Source organism: Canis aureus, chromosome 1, assembly GCF_053574225.1.
Source record: "Canis aureus isolate CA01 chromosome 1, VMU_Caureus_v.1.0, whole genome shotgun sequence".
In the NCBI taxonomy this organism is placed as follows: domain Eukaryota; kingdom Metazoa; phylum Chordata; class Mammalia; order Carnivora; family Canidae; genus Canis; species Canis aureus.
The window spans coordinates 16,020,141-16,035,846 of record NC_135611.1 but is presented as its reverse complement, the minus strand read 5'-3'; the positions used below and the strand labels follow the sequence as shown (position 1 = coordinate 16,035,846).

Here is a 15,706-nt window from a genome sequence, read left to right as displayed (position 1 = left end):
CATTTCTTGGCAAATGCCAAGAATGAATCATTACTAACACCGTAGCAAACACCTAAAGGCCACTGTGCGTTTATAGTTATAATAAAATGTTGTATCAAATGTAGAATTTTAGCACTTTCTGGTGTCCCTCTAATACTGAAGTGATAATTGCACCATTGGGTTGTTTTATGAGGCATTTGTTCACCTCCAGAGTAGATAAACTGGAAGAATGAAGGTTAGAAATTCCATCCCAATGGTGGAACTGGGTTATGACTTAGAAAGAGTGCTAGAGTGCATGAGACAGTGCTGTGCATAGGTATTCTTCTCCAAGTGTGTTTTCCCTGGCCACTAAACTAAAACTTACACTAAAATTACTGCCACATTAAATTAATATTGCTTAATAATACACTAAAGAGAATACAAGAAGAAATTTTCAGGTGAGAAATGAATCCCAGGTAAATTGCAAAGAACGAATATGTAGCTTATTTGTAATTGACAGTGTGTGTCAAATTTAACAATGTTAGCTGTGGATTTCTCTTCCTTTGTAGGTTTAATTATGTCCCTTTGTACTCCCTGCTTCATCAATTACAGGAAATATGAAACGATTCTGAGTTTTCCTTAGAATAAGCAGCGACTAGATGGAACGCTTGTACAAACCATGTGCTAACATCTTGAGCCTGTAGTGTTAAAATTTCACATGAATTGGCTCTTTGCTAAAACTTTCATAATTCTCAGCTGGAAATTTTTAAGAACAGCACGCCGAAGATAACATGTGATTCATAATTACTTTGTGAATCAAATTTTTATTTTGGAACTATTTTAAATTTACAGAAAACTTTCAAAGATAGTACAGAGTTTCTGTATATACCTTCATCCATTTTCTTCCATTGCTAGCATCTTACCACAATACATTTGTCAAAACTGAGAATCCAACACCGGTATATCATTATTAACTGAATTCCAGACTTTGTTTGGATTTCACCACTTCTTCCAACAACACTGTTCTTCTGTTCTAGGAACTGATCCAGCATAGCACATTGCATTTAGTATAATTACTTTTCATAAGAAAAAAAGAGGTGCATATAAATTATTTAATTATAAAATAACATTCGCACATCACCATTTTCCCTGCTTCATTTCACCTCTTCCCAACTGAACTTGCAGTCAATACACGGTATAAAATATCAATCATAAAAAGAGAAATATAACATTTAAAAATATACATGGATCATGTGCACTGTAGTGCACTGCCCAGAACACCAGGGACAGTTTTATGAGTGTTTTTTATTTCTCTAAATAAAAACTGTGAAGTTCCTGCCTACAGAACTAACTGGCAGGTCCTGCTATCTCTTTAATGAGCAACTCCACTTCCTGTATTTCCCCCCAAACAGACTCCCAGCTTATATCCAGCCCAGTTTAGGAAAGATTTTCATAGTCTAGAGAAAGAACATGGATGTCTACTTAACCTTCTTTGGCTGTAGTTCACATGGCCTCCAATATCGCTGGTGAAGGTGGGCTTCCCAACACAGAGAGCTGTTCCAGGGCCATAATGTAAGGTGCCTCACTGCTCAGACCTCTTGATTATTTAAACAGAAACTAAGAGCTCGGCCTCTGAGCTCAAATTGTTCAAACATGCTTCTTCCTGATTTCCAAGGCACCATTCCCTTATTCCCACATCTTTCCATTTAGGGATCACATAGCCACTCTAGCAAGGCAGCAGACACTGAAAAGTACTCAGAATGATTCTGAACTCAGACCCCTCAGGACGTAGAGTCTGTCCTTTTCTGCCACCAGCTTCATCTTTCCCTACCTTAACCATAGGAGTTGAGTGTCTTCTTTCTTTACCAGCACTCAAATGAAAAGTACTGACAACTACTCTGCTCTCTCAACTGGAGTTGAGACCCATATATTCAATGAAACCCATATATTCCAAACATAAGATCTTGTTGGAGGTTTTCTTGAGGGAGGAGGCTTGCCTGTTGCTTCATTTTGGGCACCAGGCAATAAAATTACCTTGTCCTTTAAGCTCAAGAGGGGGGAGTATAGAGCAAGGGCTAATTCCCTAACCTCACTAGTGAGGCACTATCTCTATTCCTAAAGTAGAGATAAAAAGCATTATTTAAAACAAAACAACATCATGTATTTATTACAATTTAAAAGAAAACCACAAAATTTAACAAGGTCTATGTTCTCTAAGAAAGCTAATTTTTTTAATTCTCTTGAAATAAAAGTTTTTAAAAAGTTATTTTAATGTAATTGATATTCATTGAGAAGATGGTGGAAAACTTAAAAAAATGGGGAAAAAAACCCCACTCTATCTCAGAAACACCCAATGACAACTATTACTATATGTGATTGGATAGGTTTCTAATTAATATACTCAATGACATAGTAAGAATCATAACATAGTTACTATTTTGTGGCTGGCATTCTAATAACTTTAAAATATAATTTGTATGTCATAAAATTCACTCATTTTAAATGTACAATTCAATGGTTTCTAGCATGTTCACAGAATTTTACAACTATCTCCATAATTAAATATTAGAACATTTTCATTATCTCAAAAGAAGAATCAGAAGTACAAATACAGAGAACAAACTTATGGTTGCCAGAGGGGAGGGGTGGTGGAGGGTTAGGCAAATGGGTGATGTGGAGTGGGAGATCCAGGCTTCCAGTTATGGAATGAGTAAGTCCCGGAAATAAAGGCACAGCATAAGGAATATAGTTGATGATACTGTAATAACAAATGGTACAGGACAAATGGTATCAGGACAAATGGTAGCTACACTGGTGATGAACATATAGCATAATGTATAAATCTGTCAAATCACTATGTTGTACACCTGAAACTAATATAACATGTCAACTATACTCCAAAAAATTTTTTTAAAAAAAGGAAAGAAATAAAGAGAAGAAAAAAACCTGTACCAGTGTGTAGTCACTCCTCTTTTCCCCTCCCTCCTACATGCCATCCCTTTAAGCTCATACAATCTAGACAATCACTAAACTCACTCTCGCTCTCTTTCTACATATATCCATGTATATATATGTTTTTTTGCATATTCTGGCTATATCATATGAATAGAATCATAAAATAGGTGGCCTTCTTCTATGTCTGGCTTCTTTCACTTAGCACGGTGTTTTCAAGGTTTATCCATGTTGTAGCCTGTACCAATATTGAATTCCATTTTAATGGCTGAATGATAGCGCATTGTAGAAATAAGACACATTTTTAATACGTTCATCAATTGACCATTCACCATTCAACATTTGCATTGCTAGGACGTTTGGCTCTTATGAATAATGCTGCTGTGAGTGTTCATGTGCAAGTGTTTATGTGAACATATGTTTTCATTTACCTTGAGTACATTTCTAAAAGTGGGATTGCTGAGTCATACAATGACTATATATTTAGCATTTTGAAGAATTGCCAAATTATTTTCAAAAGTGGTTGTACCATTTTACATTCCTGCCAGCAATATGTGAGGGTTCCAATTTCTCCACATCCTTGCCAACATTTATTGCTGTCTATCTTTTTCATTAACAACTATTCTAATGGATGTGAAGTGAAATATCATTGGGATATAAAGCTGTATTTCCCTAATGATTAACGATATTGAGCATCTTCTCATGTACTTACTGGCCTTTTGTATGTCTTCTTTAGAAAAATGTTTATTCAAAATCATTTGCCCACTTTTAATTGAGTTATTTATCTGTTGATTGTTGAATTTGTCAGAGTTCATTATATATCCTGAAAACAAGTCCCTTAAGAGATATATAATTTGCAAATATTTTATCCAATTCTGTGTGTTACCTTTTCGGGTTTTTTATGATATGCTTTGAAGCAGAAAAGTTTTTAACTTTTATGAACTGCAATTTATCTATATGGTGTCATATGTAAACCTATGTAAAAAAATTCATTGCCTAATCTAGGGTCACAAAGATTTACTTCTATGTTTTTATCTCAAATTTTTACAGTTTTAATTCTTACATTTGGGTCTTTGATTCATTAAGGGTCTTTGATTCATTAGGAGTTATTTCTTGTACAGTGTGAAGTAAAGGTCTAATTCCATGCTTTTCAATTGTATATATCTAGTTGCTCTGGCACCATTTGTAAAAAAGGCTATTCTTTCCCCCACTGAATTTGTATTAATTCTTTAAATGTCCCAGTAGGGTATAGAAACCTTACTCTTAGATAGTGCTATTCTTCTTTCCTTTATTTTTTTTTACTTTTATTGTTTTGCATATTATGTGTATATAGGTTATAAACCCAATAATACATTGTTTTAACTATTTATTCACACAAAATTATGTCTTTTACAGAAGTTATGAGGAGAAAGGAGGACACAAATATTTACAGGTAAATTTTCTTATTTATCATATTTGTTTCTTTTTATTCAATTCCTGTTTGTTCAAGTTATCATCTGGTGTCATTTCCTTATTCCAGTATGGCTTCATTCCACCCTGCTCTATTGTATTACTGTCAAATGTATTAGAGTTGGCTGAGTTTCCTAGTATGCAAATTAATGTTTCTTAATAAAATTTATTTATTTATTTATTTATTTATTTATTTGATCGATTGATTGATTTATTTCAGAGAGAGAGAGAGCAGGAGGAAGGGGCAGAATAAGAGGGAGAGAGACTCCCAAGAGCACAGAACTCAACACGGGGCCCAATCCAATCATCCTGAAATCACAACCCAACCTGAAATCAAGAGTTGGATGATCAACTGACTGAGCCACCCAGGTGCCTCCTTAATAAATTTTTTTAAGTTTCCAATCATTATGTCTTCAGATAACTTTTGAATCCTTCTTTTTTTATCTCTCGTCTGCTTCTGGTATTCCCATTATGTGTATGTTGGTAGTCTTAATGATGTTCTGCATTTTTCTGAGTTTCTGTTTTTCTACATTCTTTTTTTTTTCTTCTGTTTTTCAGATTATATTGTCTTTTTAGGTTTGCTGATTCCTTCTTCTATTACCTTAAAGCTATAATGAGATTTTCTAGTGATTTTTTAATTTCAGTTCTTGTACATTTCAACTCCAGAATAGCCACTTGTTTCTTTTTTTATAATTCTTATGTCTTTATTAATATTCACTATATGATGAGTAATTTTTATCATATCTGCCTCTAATTCTTTAAACATGGTTTCCTTTAGTTCTTTGAACATACAATAGTTGCTTTGAAGTTCTTGCTAAGTCCAACATATGAGCCTCTCAAAGGCAGTTTCTATCATCTGCTTTTTCTTTTCCTGTATATGAACCATACTTTCTTTTCTTTTCATGTCTTTTCATGTCTCATAATTTTTGTTGAAAACCTGACACTTTCGACACATAGTATAGCAACTCTGAATCCTGATCAGTCTTCTCCTTCTTAGACTTCTTGTTCTGGTTACTGTTTGCGTGTTTATGACCTTTATGACCTGGTAGGAATAAATCTGTGAAATTCATTCCTCTGCAGTATGCAGCCTCTAATGTTATAGCTCACTATTTTTTCTTTGCTTTTATCTTTTAGCCAGGCTTCGTAAGTTTCTCCCTGTATCCACATAAATCACTTATTGGTCTGACTTCTGCTTAAGTCCTCAGAGCTAGTTAGGTTCTTTCCCTTTCTCATTGCATGTGTGTGTGTAGCTTGGAGACTGCTTTTGTAATTCAGAGACTTTATGATTTTGACTCATTTTTATCCAGGGACTGGTAGCTTGGAGATTCTCTCCATAGCCATCTGTGTGACGGAGTAGCCTTGGGCATGCACACAATATTCTAGATCACTAGAAGTGAGTGTGATTTTATTTTTAAGCCTGGTTTCTTAGAAGTCATCCATGGGTCAGAGTAGCTTATTTCTCAGTCTGAGTTTGGTTAGGTTGTTTTTCAGCCCCTTGAGGCAATAAGGCTCCAGGCCCGTTGCTAGCAGATCTGTATGTAACTCAGAGAAGGCCTTCAAATATATCTCACTTTTCACTTTTATTATTCCTCACTGCAGCCTGGCATCTGCACACACCCTTCTGAACCCACGGTGATGTGTGGTGTCCTAAAGGGCTCTTCTTACCTACCTGGTTCTCTCTGTTAATCTTCTGGTTGGTTTACTTTTTGCTACTAATATCATAGAGCTACCAAGCCCCTCTTAATTGCTTACCACCGAAGTCTTCACTGCTTTTGAAAATGCCCTTTTGGCATGAACTTGTCTAAGCTCTGTTCCAAATAAATAAAGCTCCTCAGGCAGAGTTGTGGAGATCTCAGTCCTTATGGCCTGCCTCCTTCTCTGGGGAAAGCCCTGACACTACTGTGGCATGCTGGGGTCAGAGAAAGTACCCAAATTCTCATAGGGTGAGACTTCCACTCTGCAAATGGTCTGTATCAATAAGAAGACAGTAGCTGCTGGTCTTCTCAGCTTATCCCTCCCAAACTGGAACCTCCAATTTATGAGTAAACTAGACTGGGGCAATGGGAGTTTAGTATTTGTAACTCCATGTGTGGGATGGACTTGCACCCCACCACTAAGGGCTAGGTGGGTGGCACAAGGGATCCCAGTCTTCTTCGCCATGCCTGTGTGGAATAGAGTTTTCAGAGCATGAAGCTGGTGTGAAGGTAGAGAGATGACTGATACCAATGGTCTATCCCTCCTAGGATTAAACTTTAGACCCAGACTCAGAATTAGAGAAGAGAGAGTCTCCATCTTCTTGGCCACACATTGCACGGTAGAGCTGCTATAACATGGGGAGTGGAGGGAGTGGGAGGAAGAATGGGAACATGCCCTTCCTCAATCACAATAGACCCTGACTGTTCCTACAGAAATTTAGTTCATTTTTTTAAATAAATGCCTCTATCTGCTGTATGTCCTTATGACATTTTCCAGAGACTTTAAATGTTTTTTGTTGTTGTTTAATTATTTAAATGTTAAATATTACCATTGAGATCCTCACACAGTCATTCTTGACAGACCTAGCATGTATTATTTTTATGGTCCCTAATTGTTATTTTATATTTCTCTTTAACAAAATAGTTATACAGGAAAAAACTATTTTGTTTTTTTTAACTTTCAAATGATTGGAGTTTTATTGCTTTATCTTTTAATTTCTCATATTGCTAGTAATACTCAGTTCTATTTTATTGTGATTAAAAATAATGGCTTTTTCCTGAAATGAATTTTAGGTATTTTCTATCATTTAATGAATGATTATATCTGTGTATTTTGGGTCATGGGTGGTGGTGGGGAATAAAAGTGAGGGGCAAGTTGTCCAAGAAACAAAAAGAACGTCTAAATTGGAAGATACGTATTGATAAATTAGTCTTTGTGCTGACTGCAGGTTTCGTCACAAACTAAACTGAAGAAAATCTCAACAAGGGCCTACTTTGCTAACAGATCCTAGCCAAGAAGCAGGTCATCTATGAATGACAGAGCCTCAATTTTGTAGAAAATTTATGGCGTATTAAATAGTGAGAGATCATTTTCTTCCTAGCCATTATTATTATAACACAGAAGCACAAAGCCATGGAAGAGGATCAGAAGAAGGGAAAGATGTGCCTTGACATATAGCTTTTTGTACCAGCTGAATGATTACAGCTGATGATATAAATGTATTTAAACAGGCATGTATTATTATTGTCTTATAACATACCAAAGAATATTACTGAGCAATGTGAATGGTATTAGAATATTCATTAAAGCCAGGAGAACGTTTATATACTACACTATGAAATGCTAAAGATATAGAGCAAGGTTGTTACAGAAGTGTTAATAAGCACATTTTTCTGTAAATACAACTTACCATTCAAAGAAGGAAAAGGAGAAGAAGGAGTCATCTGATGAAGCACTTGAAATTACTTTTTCTTTCCTAATTTTGTGGGTTATGAAACTGCATGGCTTTTCCTAGGTTTAGAACTATCTCATGCCCTTCAGAGGAACATGGTAGGAGAAACTGGCATTACTTACCTCTGACTGTGTATCCAAAGCTTAGTCTCCCATGTTATTAGTAAGGATGAAAAATCATTTAAACTAGAAGCTTCACTGGTGGGCAGCCCAGGTGGCTCAACGGTTTAAGCACTGCCTTCAGCTCAGGGCCTGATCCTGGAGACCCAGGATCAAGTCCCACATCAGGCTCCCTGCATGGAGCCTGCTTCTCCCTCTGCCTGTGTCTCTGCCTCTCTCTCTCTCTCTCTCTGTGTGTGTGTGTGTCTTTCAAGAATAAATAAATAAAATCTTTTTAAAAAGAAGCTTCACTGGCCAAATTGCCAGAAGAATAATTTTCTCTTGCGCCAAAGAGAGGCATATCATTGAGAGAAGGGATAAGGATAACCTACTAATTGATAGTTAATAGTGCTCCTGAATGAGAATGGGGAAGGCTTGAGATGATCCTTTGTTGTTCATCTAAGATATAGCAGAAGAAAATCATCACCTTTTTGTTTCACAAATCTCAAAATAAGAATCATGAAAGTTGAAGGATTTGCTAAATTAAGATAATGATGTTGGATGGAAAATATGAGAGAGTTGGAAGCTTCAGAACCAGCTATAAAGATAGAGGTTCAGAGTCTAGGCTCACAGGATCCAACTATCTTAGTAACTTGCCCTCACCCCTTATTCACAGCCTACTAGAACAACAGCAAAACTTCACCCTTCTATGACTTAGCATATTAATAGGGTTGTTATAAGTGTTGAAGAGACATATTTATTTCAATTTCTTTGAACAAGTTAGGAAAATATTAGGAATTCAGTGAGTCATAGTTGTCAACATTAGAATCACCATCACCATAACACATCATTAGCAACACTAAGACTCCTCTAACTTGATTAATTAATCTAATGTTTAAAACAAAAGTTTTCAAACATGAAGAAAATATCTCCTAACAGAGCTACACCTAGGGATAGTTTCAGACTCATACTTGAGCAGAACAATTATTTTATCTGTCCAAGATTCCCTCTGAATAATTACCTTGGGATCCATAACTCGGTTTAAAATTAAACACCTAGTCTTCCAAAATGCCAATGATAAATGAAAATTAAATGTCTCTTAAAATCGAATAGTCCATGGTATATTTGACCTCCCCCACAGGGCATCAATAGCAAAGAAGGAAGTAGAAAGAGTCTTCATTTTTTAGTTGAGATTTTTTTTTCTCCTTAAGCATAAAATACAACAATTAAGTCCTTAAAATACATTTACAACTATTATTATGCTATATTCTAGAGTTGCCTACAGGTAGGAATAAGTATACCTGTCCTTAAAAAGAAAGACTATACATCCCACATGATTTTCTTCTTTCCGCCAATGCTTATTCTGGCAAGTGTTATACTGTATCCTTCATCACTCTCCAGCACACACAGAAGAAAACACCAGTGAACGAAACTAAATTACAAGTTATATGAACACTACACGTTTCAGGATTCCTAAGGAACTCTATGATTTTGTCTTTTTGTCCTGGCCTCCCCAGTCTCGGGTTTCTGAGGCTTCAATGTGCAGACCAACTGCAGCTTTGCTAAACCCCTCTTAGGACTTTCAGAGTCCAAAGAAGCAGAATAGGAATCCAGGTCTAGTATATTCCCCCATCTAAGGTTACCTGAGCTAAACTGACTCTATCATATCCTTTAGGATCTAGGACCAGGTCCCACTGAAGGATCTAGCACAAGATAGAGGTATACAGCTAGAGAGTTCTGCTGCCTTGGGGTCACTGTGCAATTGCAGAGGATATGAGCAAAGGGTGAGTACGTTTCCCACTGACCATATATGGAACACACAGGAGAGAAAGAGTGAGCATAAGGGACCCTGAGTCCTACTCAGGAGGACCACCAAAGGAAGCCCATAAACAAGGAGCTGGAGATAAGCCGAGGGGCTGAGGCAGAAGAGGAGGTGACTCATCTGGAACGAAGCTGCATCCATGGAGATTAAGAACATTATAGATAGAAGGTCCCAAGAGGGAACTAATGAAGGTATCATGAAAGTGTCCCACCAAGGAAAGAAGCCAGTCCCGATGTCTTAGAACCAGAGTGAGAAGCCAGATTGCTAAGAATTGCTTCATCAAAGTACTTTCCAGTTTTTCCCCCATCTTCCCTTCCCATGTGCCAGTCACAGAAGGAATGAAACCTCAAGATGTCAGCTTTGGGAGCCAACAATGAAATACAAAGAAGCCAATTTACAGCCCTCTTTCCCACTACAAGCTTTCAACCTGAAACACGTGCAGCCAAGAGAAGAGAGAAGACCTTGATGCTATAACAAGCTTGGAGTTTTGAAAAACAGGAAGGAATAAGCATTCTAATTAAATACTTGAGCTTCTGTTTATGACTTAATATTAATCAAGAGCTCTTTGTCACCTACAACTAAGAAGAAAAGTCACCATCTGTAGGAGCATTCAAAAGGTGGCCAGAGAAGAAATATCCATTTGATATCGTAAAGGGGCTGTTAGAGACAAAAATAAAATGGTATTTTGAGTCATGAATCATATTTATCCAACAACTAGTCCTACCTAGGTATGTGCTACTGTTATTTTTTGTGGAGAGGGGAGTTGCAGGCAGGGCTGGAGCTCCCTACTCTCTAAAGCCCCTCTCTCCCACTTCTCTTTGACCTCTGAGCTGCCCCCATTAACTCCTCTTGATTTTTCAGAGCACAGTTTGAATGGTAGTCCTCTGGACAGCTCCACTGACCTTCTTACACCTTAACAAGTGTGCCTTCTAAAATCTCATCAATGCAGTGACATCTGTAAGTCTGTAGCTTAAAAATATCTAGGTCTTTCTCCTAAGTTTAGAAATCTAGTTCCTTGGGGCACCTGGGTGGCTCAGTAGTTGAGCGTCTGCCTTTGGTGCAGGTCATGATCCTGGGGTCCTAGGATCAAGTCCCGCTCAGGCTCCTCACAGGGAGCCTGCTCTCCCTCTCCCTATGTCTTTGCCTCTCTCTCTCTCTCTCTCTCTTATGAATAAATAAATAAAAATTAATTTAAAAAAGAAATCTAGTTCCTCACTGCTAGTATTCACCTGTATATACCATAAGCATCTCAGTCACATTATCTCCTCTTAAATTTCCTTTTATAATTTGTGTTACTCAGGTTCTGTGAGTCCTCCTACAATGTGGAATATATCTTCTCCCTTAATTCTTCCTACCCAATGCAGTCTAGCAATAAATTTTAATAATTTTCTTTTCTAGATGTTTCTGAAGTCTATTCTTTCTCTTCCAGATCCATATCCACAGTTTATATTAAATAATAATCATTCTTTCATAAACTTAAGATACTTCCAATATACCTTCTATATGGCTGCCAGGATGAAATGTCTAAGATAAAGTGTTCGTATGACTTGTAAAATTCCCCACAAGAACAAGTTACAGTGAACTATCTTAAGTTCTTATAAGTTTTCCACTTATAGCGTGCACTGAAATCACCTGGAATCTGGTTGCGATGGCAGATTTCCAAGTTGATTCCCAGCAACTTAGATATAGGAAGTTTGAGTGATGTCTGAAACTTTGCATGTTTAACATTGTCACAGATGATCCTGATGGAAATGTCCTGAGGACCAACTAATTTTAGATATTAGATACAGATATTAGATATACATGAATGTGTGCGTGCATACGCAGAGGATGGGGGGGCTGAGACACCCATATTTTATGATGTTGCTTTCCTACCTTATCAAATGACTTTCCTGAATTAACCCTTTATGACTCAAAAGTCATTTACTTCCCAAAGATGTTACTAATCCCTCCTCAATCTGTCCTGAATAAATCTATCATCAGGATATCTTGTACATCTTTTCATTATGACATTTACACCTTGTATCATATTATTTATTTACATATCTAGGTGCTAACTAGACTCTGAACTTTTTGGAGACAGTGATTCAATTTTATTCATCTAAATATCTCTAGGACCAAGCAAAGTAAATGGTATTTGAGACACTAATAACTGTTTATTCAATGAACAAATTAGCAAATGACCTGTGCCATCATGAGGTCTTCTAGATTCAGAATGAGGAAATTTACATTCAGTACTGCTTCCTCTAACTGAATATTCTGTTTTAGCATTTTTCCCATTTGCTAATTCTCTTGGCCACTAGGCTAAAGTAAAATATGAAGGCACGAGAATGTTGCCTATGTGTCAGGAGACCATGGCAAAGTATTGAGATACAGGGAGCCCCTAACAAGATCAATCATATAGGACAGAAACAGAACGTTGAATTGAGAATGCATTTGTGACACCTAGCTCACTCACGTAGGAATAAACTCTGGTAAGCTAAGGGGCATAAAGACAGTATCTATTTGTAACCATATGGGTATTCATCTTCAGAATTTTAGATGGATTAGAGAAAAGTGAGCTGAGAACAGCTGAAATCAGAACTATAGAGCAAATGTAAATAAATACCAGTTACATACAAAAATGACTACACTACATAGTTCCAATATCTTTCTCTGAGTCTTCTTACTAGAGAGCAGGTTAATTAGAAGTGGGCATGGTCAAGAAATTATCATTTCCCTTTACTATGTCCTACAATTGTTCTTCTTTTAGAATTTAAGTCTTATTGATCCTTCTCTAGTGCTCCACACACTTTATTTCACATGGTTTTGTGCAGGGATAATTGTTTACTTATGGAAAACTCCATATTACAAGAAGTTCTTACTCTCTTAGTCATTGTTCAAACTAAAGACTTTTGGTGTATATTTTTCATTAATTACATTTTTTAAAGTTTGTATATTATGCTAAGTACCTGCCACCAGATACTTTCAGCTTAGTCATGGCATCTTTTTTTCCATTTGCTTTGCCCTGGAACGCACTTCCTTATCTAGGTGTTTCTTCTCATAAACCTCTTTATTCATGCCCATGTTCTGTGCTCTATACACATAGGAGACAGGAAGCCATGTTGTTTTTGTCAGAAAATGTAAATTCCAGATTTATAAAACATGGATGCTACAATAGTTCTAGTAAAAGTGTATTAAATGAATTTCATGCTCATGAAGTATGCAAACCACAGCAGACCAAGCAGATCCGCTATTTTGAAGTTTGCCTTTTGAGGTTCACTAGTTGACTTAATTGTTTGTACACCAGAACCTAAAGGTGTTAATTACTAAAAGGACTTATGTATAATTCACGATAAAACAGGGCACCAGCAACAGGATATATGGAGACATTACACGACCAGAGTTGCCCCTTTTAGAAGTCAAATCTGGCAGTGAGGTATAGGTGAGTTCAAAATGAGAAGACCCTAGAGGTCAGAAGATGAATTCTAACAACCTGCAGCCAGAAAAGATGGCATTGGTCATGGTATCACGGAGGTGGAATTCACCAGACATGGAACCTCCATCATTGAATGCTCCTTGTATAGCACTATTTACAATGGCACGTTGAGTCCTCATACTCGTTGTAATGGTTGTGACTTAGAATTCAGAAAGCCTAACTAAGCACAGCCTCCATTCTCTCTCTTACCATGCTTCTATGATCTCATTTTAGGCTTTTCTTTAGAAGCACGCACTTACAATAATTCCAAATCAGTAGGTAATCCACACGTAAAATAAAACATCTAAATCTGATATCTAAGATGATTTCCTTTCTAAAAGGGCAAAAAGGAAAACACCACAGTCCTGTCAGTCCTCTGTTAATGAGCACTGAATTCACAGCTCCAGGTTCTGTAAACCTCATTTAGATGTGTCAGCAAGAGCCAGAGCTATAATAAAGGTCTGAAACAGGAACAATAATTAAGAAGGCTCAATGCCAATTCCTTTTCATCTTTAACTGCTGCTTACAGTTCGTACACAACAAATACTAAAAGGTCATCAGAACTTGCTTTATAATGAGTGCATATTTATATTTCCAAATGTTTTCATCGATAACAAAGGTAGCAATAATGGGCTGAAGAGAATTGGATTTGGCCATGGGGAATAGAAATCGCCCAGGACAGAAAGTAAAAGATCAAATGCAGGCCCAGCCTAACTCTCCAAATATCCCTTTAGAATCATTCTAGAACCCCACAAGGAGCAGTTTACATATCATTTAGAAGTAATACTCTTAATATCAGGAATCAGGAGGGGTGCTTGGGTGGCTCAGTCAGTGAAGCACCTGCCTTCAGCTCAGGTCATGATCTTGGGGTCCTGGGATGGAGCCCAGGTCAGGCTCCCTGCTCAGTGGGGAGTCTGCTTCTCCCTCTCCCTCTGCCCTTCCCCTGCTGTGCGTGTGCACATGTGTGCTCTCTCTCATAAATAAATAAATAAATAAATAAATAAATAAATAAATAAATAAAATCTTTAAAAAATAGATCAGGAATCAGGAGATAATGTTTCTATCCCACTGCAGTCACTTTCTAGGTGTGGAAACATGAAAAAGCACTTATCCTCCTAGCGTCTTGGTTTTCTCATCTACAAAGTAGGGAGAAACATCCAGTAATCTTTGCCCTAGGATTTAGCTCCTGGGATTCTGGGGGATTCTGGGTTCATCAAATGAATTAACTCATGTGAAGTGTTTTAAACTCACATGCACTGTACTAACAGTTGACATGTTATTATTACCTAACGCTTCTCAAGCTTTCATTTTTTTCTCATTACTAAATGGTTTCCATTCCATAACAGGGGATAAATTTGAGATTCTTTCTTCAGTGCACCAGAGGACCTGGACTGATTCATCCATGCCCCTCTCATGATTAACGAAGGACGTCTGTGACATCATCTATGTGGACAGTTGCTAGTCACTTGCAATTATAGTTACTGCTGAGTTTCTGGTAGAGTTACTAACCACAAAAACAGGAAAACTGGCATTGCTATTACTCTCTTGCTCACATTAATGAAAAGGTGGATAGCTTCTATTTTGTAATCAAAATAGTCTTCTCTGAACCAAGTCCAAACTCTTACAACCACCTACCACCTCTCATATGAGGTACTAATTCATCCTTATGCCTTACATGGCATTCCCTGCTGGTATCCAGAAGGATGTTTTCAAAAACTAAGTCAGGGGGCACCCGGGTGCCTCAGTTGGTTAAGCGTCTGACTCTTGGTTTTGGCTCAGGTCATGGTCTCAATGGTCCTGAAATCAAACCCCGAGTCAGGCTCTGAGCTCAGCACAGAGTCTGCTTCAGATTCTCTCTCCCTCTCCCTCCTGCTCTCTCTCTCTCTTTTCTCTCATATAAATAAATAAAATCTTAAAATAAAATCCCAAAACTAAGTTAGCATGCCCTCCTCTGCCCACAAAACTCCAGTGATACTTTTAGAAGTCTCGTATCAAGATGCAGTGAAATGCCGGGACACCTGCACCCCGATGTTTCTAGCAGCAATGTCCACAATAGCCAAACTGTGGAAGGAGCCTCGGTGTCCATCGAAAGATGAATGAATAAAGAAGATGTGGTCTATGTACACGATGGAATATTCCTCAGCCATTAGAAATGACGAATACCCACTATTTGCTTCATCGTGGAGGAACCTGGAGGGTATTATGCTGAGTGAAATAAGTCAATCAGAAAAGGAGAAACATTAAGTGGTCTCATTCATTTGGGGAATATAAAAATTAGTGAAAGGGAATAAAGGGAAAGGAGAGAAAATGAGTGAAAATATCAGTGAGGGTGACAAAACATGAGAAACACCTAACTCTGGGAAATGAACAAGCCGTAGTGGAAGGGGAAGTGGTGGGGGTTTGGGGTGACTGGGTGATGGGCACTGAGGAGGGCACTTGGCGGGATGAGCACTGGGTGTTATGCTATATATTGGCAAATTGAACTCCAATAAAAAAAAAAGTCTTGTATCATCACCCCTTGTCCTTTCTACCTCTCTCTCCTC

The 15,706-nt window shown here is 37.4% G+C and overlaps 1 long non-coding RNA gene across 1 annotated transcript in view; it reads left to right on the top strand.

The window, feature by feature from the left end:
- Positions 1-15,491, top strand: part of LOC144310429 (uncharacterized) — a 51,703-nt gene extending 36,212 nt beyond the window's left edge. Inside the window, exons 2-4 of the long non-coding RNA XR_013376158.1 lie at positions 4,306-4,342; positions 4,580-4,728; positions 14,510-15,491. This is a non-coding gene — a long non-coding RNA (uncharacterized LOC144310429). The remainder of the gene's footprint in view (positions 1-4,305; positions 4,343-4,579; positions 4,729-14,509) is intronic.
- Positions 15,492-15,706: the final 215 nt, after the last annotated feature.